Source organism: Hypanus sabinus, chromosome 9, assembly GCF_030144855.1.
Source record: "Hypanus sabinus isolate sHypSab1 chromosome 9, sHypSab1.hap1, whole genome shotgun sequence".
Lineage (NCBI taxonomy): Eukaryota > Metazoa > Chordata > Chondrichthyes > Myliobatiformes > Dasyatidae > Hypanus > Hypanus sabinus.
In genome coordinates this window covers 45,708,177-45,722,326 of record NC_082714.1, presented here as the reverse complement: position 1 = coordinate 45,722,326, position 14,150 = coordinate 45,708,177, and the positions used below count along the sequence as shown (strand labels likewise).

The window sequence follows — 14,150 nt, the reverse complement described above, 5'->3', positions numbered from 1 at the left end:
AGGGCAGACTTGACCCTGTTGGCAACAGGACCTTGTAGTCCACATTCAGGAATGAGTTGGGCCTCCAATTCCTAAAGTCCTCCCTTTCCACCTTCTGCTTGTAGATGAGGGTGATGATGCCCTTCCTCATGGGTTCTGACATGCTGCCTGCCAGGAGCGTAGCGTTGTACACTTCCAGCAGGTCGGGGCCCGTCCGGTTCCACAGAGCCGAATACAACTCGACCGGTAAGCTGTCGCTTCCGGGAGTCTTACCCGACTCAAAGGAACGGGTGGAGCCAGTCAGCTCGTCCAGGGTCAGTGGCTGCTCCAGACTCTCCCGCTTGCCGTCATCTAAGACCTGCGTGATGGACGACGGGAAGTTACGGGAGGATGTGGTGTCTGTGGCCTTTTCTCCGTACAGACTAGCATAGAAGGACCTGCAGATCCTCAGTATGTCTGTCTGTGAGGACGCGACTGAGCCGTCCTCTTCCTGAAGGTTGTGGATCACGGAGCTCTCCCTGTGCACCTTCTGGAGGAAGAAGCATGAGCACGTCTCGTCCTGTTCAATGGTTTGGACCCTCGATCGGAAGATGATCTTGGAGGATTCGACAGTGAAGTGCTAAGCTTGCCAGCTCTTTACCTCCTGTAGTTCCTCCCTGACATCCACCCCCTCGACTGCAGAAGGAGGAGTTGCTGCAACTCTGTCTGGAGTTTACGCAGTTCCCTCTGCCCCTGTCTTGCTCTCTGGATACCCTTGCGGATGAAGAACCTCTTGATGTTCTCCTTGGTGGCTTCCCACCAGTGAACTGGGGAATCAAAGAAGGCTTTCAAGTTTCTCCAACCCGTGTACTCCTTCTCTAGTTCCTTGATGTTCTCCGGGGTCAGCAGTTTAACATTCAGCTTCCACGTCCCCCTGCCTGCCTTTTGGTCCTCTCGTAGGTGACAGGTGACTCACAGAAAGCAGTGGTCAGAGAAGAACAGTAGCGTGATGTCGGTGGATCCGACCATGAGGGACTCTGATAGGAAGAGTGATGCACCATCAATAACTCTCTCTGAGACGTAAAGGTGAGATATCGGCTTTTATTGACTGGAGGAAGGAACAAGCAGTGAGTGACCACCATACTACACCCTGGAGACAGAGAGGCCGGGCTCAGGCCTTGATCGCCTTTATACAGGGGTCTGTGGGAGGAGCCACAGGAGCAGTCAGCAGGGGGCATGTCCAGACAGGCACATAGTTCACCACAAAGAGGAAGTCGATCGGGAAGCGGATTGAGCCGTCCGGTCGTGTCCAGGTGGCTTGCGGCTGAGCTCCACCTGTGAGGGTGCCAAAGGCGTCGTGCAGCTTGGCTGTCTTCACCGTTTCCGTCAGGAGTCTGGAGGTACCGTCCAGCCTGCCGTCAGACCATCCAGCCGGTGAATGGTGCAGTTGAAGTTTCCGGCCAGAACGACCGGCCGGGACGTCACCAGCAGCGGTGGGAGCTGCTCGAGGACGGCCAGCCGCTCGCTCCGCACGGGGGAGGCGTACATGTTGATCAGCCGGAGCGGAGTGCCCCGGTATTTGACGTCAGCTACCAGGAGGCACCCGGCAACCACCTCTTTGACTTTGGTGATTGAGAAGTTGCCTCCCCGCAGCAGAATCCCCAGGCCACAAGCGTGACAGTCGTTGCCCCACGACCACACCGACAAACCCCGGGTCCACCAACACGACCACCTCCGGTAGTTGCGGAGGTGTGGCAGTCCGCACTCCTGGAGGAAGGTCACGTGGGCCTTTACCGAGTCCCAGTACTGGAGCGTGCTGACGCATCGCCCAGTGCTCTTCAAGCTGCGTACATTAATCAATGCCAGTGAAATGTCCGCCATGGTTTAAAGTCTTTATTGCAGCAGCTCACCGTCCTTACCACCACAGTCCTGTGTCATCATGCCCAATGCCCTTGTGAAGTCCTTCACCTTCTGTGGGCTCAGGAACTGCAGGTCATCCTCCCCTGGGTGTATTGAATAACTCCTCCACGATCTCCATCAGCACAGGTACACCACAAGGCTACTTGCTTAGCCCTCTCCTCTACTCGCTTTACATTCATGACTGTCAGGCTAAGCATAGCTTCAATGCCATATTTAAATTTGCTGACAACAATACTATCACTGGCCAAGTCAAAGGTGGTGACGAATCGGCATATAGGAAGGAGCCCTTAAGTCTGGCTGAGTGGTGCCATAACAACAACCTCCCATTCGATGTCAGCAAGACCAAGGAGCTGATTATGAACTTCAGGAGGAGGAAACCAGAGCTTTATGAGCCAGTGCTCATCAGAGGATTAGCAACATTAAATTCCTTGGTGCTACTATTTCAGAGGACCTGTCCTGGGCCCAGTTTAATTATGAAGCAAATATAGAGGTACCTCTACTTCCTTAGGAGTTTCCAGAGATTTGGCATGGCATCTAAAACTTAGACAAACTTTGACAGATACTGACTGGCTGTGTCACAGCCTAGTATGGAAGCACTAATATTCTTGAATGGAAAATCCTACAAAACGTAATGGATACAGCCCAGTCCATCACAGGTAAAGCTTTCCCCACCATTGAGCACATCCACAAGATACGTTGTTGCTGGAAAGCAGCATCCATCATCAGGGACCCCCACCAGCCTGGACCTGCTCTTTTCTCACTGCTGACATCAGGAAGAAGATACAGGAGTCTCAGGACTCACACCACCAGGTTCAGGAACAATTAATACCCTTCAAACATCAGTCACATGAACCAAAGGGGATAACTTCACTCAACTTCACTTGCTCCATCACTGAAATCACAACCTATGGACTCACTTTCAAGGACTCTTCACCTCAAATTCTCGATATTTATTGCTTACGGATTTATTCTTATTATTTCTTTCTTTTTGTATTTGGACAGTTTGTAGTTTTTTTGCATGCTGGTTGAACACCCAAATTAATGCAGTCTTTCATTGATTCTATTATGGTTACTATTCCATTGTGGTTTTATAGAAAATGCCTGCAAGAAAATGAATCTTAGTGTTGTATATGTGACATATATGTACTTTAATAATAAATTTACTTTGAACTTTCAACCTTAATTAACAGAATACGAATTTATAAATTGGGCGTTAGGTCTTTTCCAATTCAGATGAAGGGTTGACTGTTGACCTGAAATGTTGACCGCCCATATCCTTCCAATGGTGTTATATGGCCACTGTGTTCCTCGAGCATCTCTTTTTTTTTTTGCTTTCAGTCTTTTCCAATATCGATTCCAATACTTAGCTATATTGATTACCTAAGCATGGTCTAATTTTATTCACGAATCACAAGAGTTCTGTTTAGCATAGATACGGATATTCCAGTGTCAAATCCACTGGGAGTGCATAACAGTAAGGAAGATAAGAAGCAGGAAGTTGAACGTCAGGAGAGAGGAGGGTTGAAGTGCCTTGGCAGGTGATGCTACCCACTAAGAATCACAGGAAGTAAAATACTCTGCAGGCCAGACTGCTGCTGTGAAGACAGAAGCTGGGTGAACCAGAGAAGAGTCAGATCATCATGGTCAGTGGTTGTAAAGTTCAGGTTGGCCTTCAGTCTCAGGTCTTCGCTGTACCTGCACCATTTTTCAATGCATAGCATCTCCAGGCATTAAAGGAGGTGACAGGGGTACTGTGAGTGGTGATAGTGAGAGGGGTGTTGGCATTCACAAACAATAATAGCAGAGGCTCACAAGGACCGCAGAAACATATTCATTTATGCTATTGTTATTGAGAAAGAAAGAGAGAAAAAACGTATTAATTCATTTTGAAACTGGATATTAGAAGGTGTACTTTCGGAGTATCAGCACAGTGGTAAGCAATTTTAACCAGATGGAAATGGAGGGAATGAAATTAAAATGCAAATGTATATGTGCCCTGAACGTCTGGAAGAACATAAAGAATATATAACCATATTAGATGGAGAATAAATCTGGAGTATGATAAGCCTCAGTTACAAATAGCAACTATGTGAAATTGAGAATAATTCCAAAATTCACAGCTGCCTAGAGAGGGGTCCATGAGTCACGGCTAGGAAGTCGGCAGGGGGTGGATAATCTGAGAACTCTTTGGTATACTGTGCTATTATATAGTCAGCAGAGATGAAAGGGATGCCAGATTTACATGAGGCAATAGACTGCAGATGTTAGAAATCTGAAACAAAAAAAAAGAATAGGCTGGAAACATACAGTCTGGCCACAACTGTGCAATAAACAGGTGTGTAAATATCCTTGAATTTAACACTTCCGTTGGGTGGAAATTGACCAGCGAGACAATTAAAGTAAGTTCAGTCAATTATACCCAATTGTTCTGCTATATAATTTTAACCCAAGTTTTTGGGCAGATAACATATTCAGAGACGAAGCAGGTTCTTCTTCTGATATGCACACCACCAGTTAGTATGATCTACTAATATTGGACTCCATTAGGTTAAGTCCTTCAAATTTGATCTATGGCCAGATGGTTGCAATGGCTTCTACAGGGCCAATCAAAGGTGTTATTGTCCTTTTTAAGTGTATTTTTTTCACAATTGCAATGCCATGCTGACATTAAGAGTTTAAAGTACTGCAGGTCTACCCATCAGCCAGTTGCTTGTTGACGGAAAAACGGAAAGAGTTGGACTTGTTGCGAATTATGCTGCTGCCTGCATCAGAGAGACATTGGTGCACAGAGGAGGTGTGCAGTCTAACAGCGAGTGATTAATAGTCGCTTTTCCTGTGATTGCAAGAACCTTTTGTACATTGTTAATGTGGAATGCTGCAAGTCTAATTCACTGATTTATTGGCAGAGGGCAGAGATGGACGGCGGGAGATAAAGTGGTCTCGTTTGTTCAGAGGTCTGGGCCTCAAGCCACAGTGTCACCTGTTTAAAGCTGCCCAGGAGAGGAGCATCAGAGTTGGTGGGCTCCACGAGTGGCGGTATGGTGCAGGCTCCAAGCTGGAGTCAGTACTACCCCAGGTGTTTGCTCGGCTGAAGACAAGCCATGTTGCATTCAACTGCAGATTTCTGCAGCATCTATGGACTCAGAATTTTGGACTATATTCTCGTGTGACTGATACTGATAAGATACTGATATCTTATATTTGCTTGCTATCTTTTATGTGCTTTGTGCTGTGAATGACTGTTGGTACTGTGTGTTGCATTTTGATTGTTTTGTTTAGCTGTATTCATAGAAACACAGAAACATAGAAAACCTAAAGCACAATACAGGCCCTTCGGCCCACAAAGTTGTGCCGAACATGTCCCTACCTTAGAAATTACTAGGCTTACCTATAGCCCTCTATTTTACTAAGCTCCATGTACTTATCTGAAAGCCTCTTAAAAGACCCTATTGTATCCACCTCCACAATCGATGCTGGCAGTCCATTCCACACACTCACCACTCTCTGAGTAAAAAACTTACCCCTGACATCTCCTCTGTACCTACTCCCCAGCCCCTTAAACCTGTGTCCTCTTGTGGCAACCATTTCAGCCCTGGGAAAAAGCCTCTGACTATCCACACGATCAATGCCTCTCATCATCTTATACACTTCTATCAGGTCACCTCTCATTCTCCAAGGAGAAAAGGCCGAGTTCACTCAACCTATTCTCATAAGGCATGCTCCCCAATCCAGGCAACATCTTTGTAAATCTCCTCTGCACCCTTTCTATGGTTTCCACATCCTTCCTGTAGTGAGGCGACCAATACTGAGCACAGTACTCTGAATGGGGTCTGACCAGGGTCCTATATAGCTGCAACATTACCTCTCAGCTCCTAAACTCAGTCCCACGATTGATGAAGGCCAATGCACCGTATGCCTTCTTAACCACAGAGTCAACCTGTGCATCCTATAGGCATCCTATGGACTCGGACCCCAAGGTCCCTCTGATGCTCCACACTGCCAAGAGTCTTACTATTAATACTATATTCTGCCATCATATTTGACCTAGCAAAATGAACCACTTCACACTTATCTGGGTTGAACTCCATCTACCACTTCTCAGCCCAGTTTTGCATCCTGTCAATGTCCCACTGTAACCTCTGACAACCCTCCACACTATCCACAACACCCCCAACCTTTGCGTCATCAGCAAACTTACTAACCCATTCCTTCACTTCCACATCCAGGTCATTTATAAAAATCATGAAGAGTAAGGGTCTCACAACTGATCCCTGAGGCACACAACTGGTGACTGACCTCCAGGTAGAATAGGACCCATCTACAACCACTCTTTGCCTTCTGTGGGCAAGCCAGTTCTGGATCCACAAAGCATTTTTCCCTTGGATCCCATGCCTCCTTACTTTCGCAATAAGCCTTGCATGGGGTACCTTATCAAATGCCTTGCTGAAATCCATATATACTATATCTACTGCTCTTCCTTCATCAATGTGTTTAGTCAATGTGAGTAGCCATGCTGACTACTCATAATCATATTATACCTCTCCAAATGTTCATAACTCCTGCCTCTCAGGATCTTCTCCATCAACTTACCAACCACTGAGGTAAGACTCACTGGTCTACAATTTCCTGGGCTATCTCTACCCCCTTTCTTGAATAAAGGAAAAACATCCGCAACCCTCCAATCCTCCGGAATCTTCCCCATCCCCATTGATAATGCAAAGATCTTCGCCAGAGGCTCAGCAATCTCCTCCCTCACCTCCCACAGTAGCCTGGGGTGCATTTCGTCCAGTCCCAGTGACTTAACCAACTTGATGCTTTCCAAAAGCTCCAGCACATCCTCTTTCTTAATATCTACATGCTCGAGCTTTTCAGTCTGCTGCAAGTCATCACTACATTCACTAAGATCCTTTCCCATAGTGAATAATGAAGTAAAGTATTCATTAAGTACCTCTGCTATTTCCTCCGGTTCCATACACACTTTCCCACTGTCACACTTGATAGGTCCTATCCTTTCATGTTTTATCTTCTTGCTCTTCACATACTTGTGGAATGCCTTGGGGTTTTTCTTAATTCTGCCTGCCAAGCCCTTCTCACGGCCCCTTCTGGCTCTCATAATTTCCTTCTTAAGCTCCTTCCTAGTAGCCTTATAATCTTCTAGATCACTAACATTACCTAGCTCTCTAAACCTTTTGTAAGCTTTTCTTTTCTTCTTGACTGGATTTATTAAGCCTTTGTACACCACGGTTCCTGTACCCTACCATAACTTCCCTGTCTCATTGGAACGTACCTATACTGAGCTCTACACAAATATCCCCTGAATATTTGCTACATTCCTTCTGTACTTTTCCCTGAGAACATCCGTTTCCGATTTAAGCCTCCAATTTCCTGCCTGATAGCCTCATAATTCCCCTTACTCCAATTAAATGCTTTTCTAACTTGTCTGTTCCTATCTCTCTCCAATGCTATTGTAAAGGAGAAAGAATTATGATCACTGTCTCTAAAATGCTCTCCCGCTGAGAGATCTAATACCTGACCAGGTTCATTTCCCAATACCACATCAAGTACAGCCTCTCCTCTTGTAGGCTTATCTACACATTGAAACCTTCCTGAACACACCTAACAAACTCCACTCCATCTAAACCCCTCGCACTCGGGAGATGCCAATCGATATTTGGGAAATTAAAATCTCTCATCACAACAACTCTGTTATTATTGCACCTTTCCAGGATCTGTTTCCCTATCTGCTCCTCAATATCCCTGTTGCTATTAGGGGGCCTATAAAAAACACCCAGTAAAGTTATTGACCCCTTCCCGTTCCTAACCTCCACCCACAGAGACTCCGTAGACAATCCCTCCATGACGTCCACCTTCTTTGCAGCCATGACACTATCTCTGATCAACAGTGCCACACCCCCCACTTCTTTTGCCTACCTCCCTATCCTTTCTGAAACATCTAAAACCCAGCACGTGAAGAAACCGTTCTTGTCCCTGAGCCATCCAGGTCTCTGTAATGGCCACCACATCATATCTCCAAGTACTGATCCACGCTCTAAGCTCATCCGCTTTGTTTACAACACTCCTTGCATTAAAACAGACACATCTTAAGCCTTTGGTTTGAGTGCGTCCCTTTTCTATTACCTGCCTATCCTCCCTCTCGCACTGTCTGCAAGCTTTCTCTATTTGTGAGCTAACCTCCTCTTGCCCAGTCTCCTCAGTTCGGTTCCCACCCCCCAACAATTCTAGTTTAAACTCTCCCAGTAGCCTTGTCAGTAGAGGTGCAAGTAAAACTGCAAATGTAAAAAGACCCTGATGGGAGTTATTCTTGGACGTTCATGTATGGTTGAATAACAATTAAACTTGAACTATGAACAATGAAATATAGTGTGTAACTGTGAGTGAGGCAGGTAGGAGGATCCAAGAGGTAGTGCTGGAAAAGCCTCAGCCCTTGAGCTTTCCTAACTGGACCGACATTGTTGCTCCTCGTAAGAATGAGAGTGGGGGCTGTAAGAAAGATGAGCAAATGGCACCATGGTCCAGGGAGACATGCAAAAGGGGGCAGAGAAAAGAACTGTAGTTGTAATTTGTGATTGTAGAATCAAGGGAACAGACACAATTCTTTGTGGTAAAGATTGAGAGTCCCAAAGGCTATGTTGTCTGCCTGGTGCCCAAGTTCAGGTCATCTCATCTGACCTGCAGAGAAATGTGGAGTGGAAGGGTAAGGATCCAGTTGCCATGGTCCATGAAGGTACCAGTTACATAGGCAGAATAAGGAAAGAGTTTCTGCTGAGGGAATTCAAACGCTAGAGACATTGGCATAGGGTTCATAAGATCAGAGAGTTAAATGAGTAGCTTAAAGTTGGTGTAGGCAAAGTGTATTTGAATTCCTGGTGATTGGTACTAGTATTAGGAAAGGATGGAGTTGTTCCAGTGGAATGGTCTCCACTTGAATCAAGCTGGACCAGGGTCATGATGAATTGCATAACTATGGCTGTGGATAGGGCTTTAAATTAACTAATGGGGTGGAGGAGGGGATGCATTCAACAGTGTGAAAAAGTAAAAGGTAAGGAGTGTGCAGGAGAAGTTAATGAAGTCTCCAGAATGAAGTATAAGACAGAAAGTTTAGAAAGGGATAAAAAAAATTGATATCTGGCAACATGGAGGCAAAATTGAAAAGAAGAGTGATGAATACAGGATTGAAGTTGTTTTGTTGGAATATGAGCAGTATATGGTTAGAAATTGTAGCGCAATTATAAATTAGCAGGTAGAACTTTGTGACTTTCACTGAGTCATGGCTGAAAGAAGATCACAGCTGGAAGCTTAACATCCAAGGATACACATTGTATCGAAAGGACAGGCTTTCAGGCAGAGCAGTTGGGCTGGTTCTGTAGGTAAAAAGTGTATTCAAATCCTTAGGAAGAGCTGACATAGGATCAGAAGATGTAGAAACCTTGTCAGTAGATTTGCAAGTGGAACTGCAAGTGTAAAAAGACCCTGATGGGATAAGAGCCTCCAAATAGTAGCCAGGATGTGTGGCACAAATCACAACCTACAACCAAGGCTGAGAGGAATAATGTATCATCCATGTTAGAATGGCAGGGCTGACATGATGGGCCAAATAGCTTATTTCAGCTTATGGTATAATGATGCGTTCACTTCTTCAATCCTCTATCCCAGTTCACTATTACTTTGGATAACAAAAATATATCATTTTTGAAATGAACTTCTTTAAGACTAAGCATCAGCATTGTGATTATTCTGCCTTGATGTATAAAGATCAAAATGACGGATGAGTCAGGATTATTCCATGATTCCCAGACACACAGGTGCAATGTTAGTTGCAGTTTATTCAATCTTCATATTTCAGCATGTCAGTAAAGTCGTTGGGTAATCTATGCAAATTGTTTCCACACTGCACAACTGCTGAATGACTTACAGAGCGGACAGAAGATATTCAACTTCAATTTCCAGAGTGACCTTTTAGAAAGAGAGTTGCTAACTTGTTTGGGTGGGCAGACCTTCTTAAGCCTTCCAAAGTTTTGTGATATTCATAAGGCTGCAATTTAATATTTACTAATTAAAGATTCTGGAGTCTATTAAAGGTATAGAAGTTACCTTAGAAGTATGCATGATTCAGGAATGTTCAGGAGCAATTAGAAGTTGAAATGGCTGGTGGAACAAAGACATTTGTAAATGGAGTAGAGGTGGACCACATTGCCCCTGGTAATCTAGTAATCTAGACAGAGATGTGTGGTGGATCTGGAAAATCCATTATCTCTGCTTCTCTTAATTCCACTTTATATTTCCCTACTTTATATTCATCCCCAGTAAATCCTCAGAACAGAGACTTGCCTTATCCTTGCTGAAGTATCTTCCTTAGCTTATCCCTATGTCCCTAGGCTTAGGATTCAAAGCGTCGTTTTGTTGCTATTATTTTCACCAAGATGATCTTTAGGCCTGACCTAAGGTGCAGGGCAAATAGACTTATCCATTATGACATTTGTTGATACACTTTGATCATTGTGCCATATGAAACCAGATACAGGGATTTAACTCTTCATGCTAGTCATGAAACCTGATCCACCACTATGATTGATTGCCAACATCTAGCCTTCGTGCACCTACGCATTGGATTCCTTCAGCCTGAATGAGCTGTGCTCTACCTGCTATTGCACTTAGGATGATATACAGCTCGGGGCATGGGAATTCACAGTTCGATTCCAGTGTCCTTTGTAAGCAGGTTTATACGTTCCCTCCCATGTTCGTGTGGGTTTCCTCCAGGTTATCCAGATTCCTCCCACAGTCCAGAGACGTGCTGGTTAGTAGATTAATTGGTCATTGCAAATTGTCCTGTAAATGATTAGGGTTGAATCAATGGGTTGCTGTGTGGCACAGCTCATTGGGCTGGTCTGTATCTCTAAATAAATAAATCAATGAATTTAACTGAAAACTGGGCTGATGACACATTCATTAGTACACCCTCTCAGTGCCCCTGACTCCCGGTGCCGTTTGGACACCATACAATTTATTGATGTATCCCTGAGTTTTAAGCAATGGATCAGTTGCAGTGGTTCGGAGCAGATCACATTCATAAAGCTTCATAATCTGAATCAGAATCAGGTTTATTATCACTGACACATGCAACACATAAAAAAAACTACAAGCTGCAATAAGAAATATTAAAAAAATAAATAAATAGTGCAAAAGAAAAAAAAAGCAAAATCATGAGGTACTGTTTCATATTTTTCATCTCTCTTTCAGCTGGTCCACCTGTAATAACCTAGCTGACCATAGGTCATAGTTTGGGAATGGCAGGCTGAGGAGAGACGACTATGTTGGCCAATTATAGTGCCGTTTCTTTGTGGAAACATGTTCTTATAATTCAATGCAATTCACAATACATGCCTAGAGTTTATCCAGCTGTGTGGCTTTTTTTATGAGCAACTTTGAATGAAGAAATGGAACCTCTGATGCTGAAATCTTAGCTTTCTTTTGTTGCATTGGGAGGGACAAACCTACCGTTTTCTTCAGCTCTTGGGCTAAGGAGGATCTCACAGTACAATCTAGAACATAATAATACATCGATGTTTACAGTGGATGAATTGCAAATGAATTATGAGTTTAGCACAGAATTTTATATCATTTAATGGAAACGTTAAACTTCTAAATGGCTTACCTTGCTTGAGGGCAAAGATAACTGGTAGATGTTACATATTTGTAGTTTCTGTCACTCGCCACCCTCACATAATGCACGTCGCAATTAGTCTTGTGCGTCATTGTGGATTATAGATGTTGGGGGTAGTGAACAGGTATGCCCTGGACCTCGTTTATCACAATCATGTACAAGGTTAGTCAAGAGCAAAGTGGTTTCCATAGAGGAAGCTTTTACTGTTTATTATTTGCTGCATTTACTATGCCTTCTGAATGCTGCTGAAATAAAAACAAAGACTAGGTCACTGTAGTTATGCCAGCAGATTGCTCAGTAACTACTCTGTAAAGCATTCTCAGAATTAATCATTAAATGAATCTGAATAATTTTGGCCAGTATTGGAATGTTAGGTGAGAGGAACAGAAGGGCATTAAACTTGGTATTTAAATATATCATGGAGTTGATACACTCTAACTTTATTAAACTACTCATTTATTCTTTATCTCCTGTTAATTTATTGAACAAATATTTAACTATCACTGACTTGAAAGTTTCAGATGACTCAACAACAGCCCTCTACCCCACAACCCACCCACACCCCCCCCCCCCCCACATTCAGGATTGAGGTTCAGATTTAGATTCTGCTTCATCTATTACATGAATATTGAAACATCCAGTGTCATTTGCATTAACAACCAACACACCCAAGGGCGTGTTGACAGCAGCCTACAAGTATTGCCACGCATTCTGGCTCACAGCATAGCGTGCCCACAATGTTCAGCAGAGCAACACAAGCAGTAACAACAACAGCAAAACAGGCCCCTTTCCCACTCTCCCACCACCCACCCGTTCACACGGACAGTCAGACCTCTAAACCCCAGGACAGACTGCCTCTTGACCTCCGCTCCTCAGCCCCAGATTCTCAAATTCGCAGATATCAGGTCTCAATACTCGGGCTTCGCTAACTGCTTGGTTTTGACCCCAGGACTGGCTGATCATTTGAACTTTGAGCCTCAACTTTCAGGTTCACATGGACCTCCAACCCCAGTGACTTGGGGATCACCAACCCTCATGACTCATTTAGGCTTCTACCTTTGGGCTCGGCAACTTCGATCATCGATCTTCAAGCTTCCATCTTGGCATATAGTCTTATGCTTATGATCTACGTAGCCTCCCCTTCATAGAACCATATGGCACAGAAACTGGCCCCTTGGTCCAATTTGCCCCTGCTGATCAAGATGCACATCCAAGCTAATTCCACTTGGCCGCATTTGATCCATATCCCTCTGAACCTTTCCTATCTATGTTCCTGTCCAAATATTTCTAAGTGTTATTAATATACCTGGTTTAACAACTTCCTCTGGCAGCTTGTTCTGCATATGTGACATTCTGTTTGTGAAGAAGTTGCCCCTCAATGTCCACTCAATCTCTTCCCTCTCACTTTAAACCTACACCTTCTAGTTCTAGATTCCCTAGTCTGGAAAAAGATTGTGTGTGTTAACCCAAAAAATGGTATTAATCCTGTCTGTGCATTTACCCAACATGGGCAAAGCAATCCCCACCATTGAGCACATCTACACAGAGTGTTATCACAGGAAAGCAGCCTCCATCATTGGGGTCCCCCAGCACGTGGGCCATGCTCTCTTCTCATTGCTGCCAGCAGGAAGAAGGTACAGTTCAAATTTCAAAGGAAATTTTATTATTAAAGTACACATATGTCACCATATACAACCCAGAGATACATTTTCCTGTGGCATACTCAGCAAATCTATAGAATAGCAACTATAACAGAATCAATGAAAGATCAACTAGAGTGCAGAAGATAACAAACTGTGCAAATGCAAACATAGATAACCAGCAATAAATAATGTGAACATGAAACAACAAAATAAAGAATCCTTAAAATGAGATTATAGATTGGAGGAGCCTCAGGATTCACACCACCAGATTCAGGAACAGTTATTTCCCTTCAACATCACACCCTTGAACCAAAAGGGATAACTTCACTTGCCCCATCACTGTAATGTTCCCACAACTTATGGACTCACTTTCAAGGACTCTTTATCTCATGTTTTTGATATTTGCTGCTTATTTATTTATTATTATTATTATTATTATTATATCTTTCTTTTTGTATTTGGACTGTTTATTATCTTTTGAACCCTGATTGTCTTCCCTGGTGGTATGGTCTTTTATTGATTCTATTATGCTATTATGATTATTGGATCTATTGAGTATGCCCATAAGAAAATGATTCACAAGATTGTATATGGTGACATATATGTAGTTCGATAATGAATTTACTTTGAGCTTTGAACTATGCTCCGAGTTGTAAAGATCTATGACACAGATGGCTAGGGATAGATTACTGTAATTGAATGGGTTTAAAACTGCATGTGTGTTACCTAAAGTAGTTAGTGAAAATCGCAAAAAGTTCAAGATCTTCACTTGCAACATGTACAGAAGAGCTGAATCTATATTGCTGATTTCTCCATGTAATCCTGCACGATCTAGCCACAATCGAATCTTCATTGTGGAGATCTTTGCTAAATGATTGCAAGTTCACTCATTGTTGGCGCTTAGCTTCACAAGGATAATCTCTGCATCCAGTTCTTAAAAGGATGCC

The 14,150-nt window shown here is 43.6% G+C and overlaps 1 long non-coding RNA gene across 1 annotated transcript in view; it reads right to left on the bottom strand.

Annotated features, from left to right (window-relative positions):
• The window catches only part of LOC132399344 (uncharacterized), a 35,056-nt gene extending 22,931 nt beyond the window's left edge, over positions 1–12,125 (bottom strand). The window contains exons 1-2 of the long non-coding RNA XR_009513967.1: positions 11,552–12,125; positions 11,395–11,438 (exon numbers count right to left, since the gene is read on the bottom strand). This is a non-coding gene — a long non-coding RNA (uncharacterized LOC132399344). The remainder of the gene's footprint in view (positions 1–11,394; positions 11,439–11,551) is intronic.
• Positions 12,126–14,150: the final 2,025 nt, after the last annotated feature.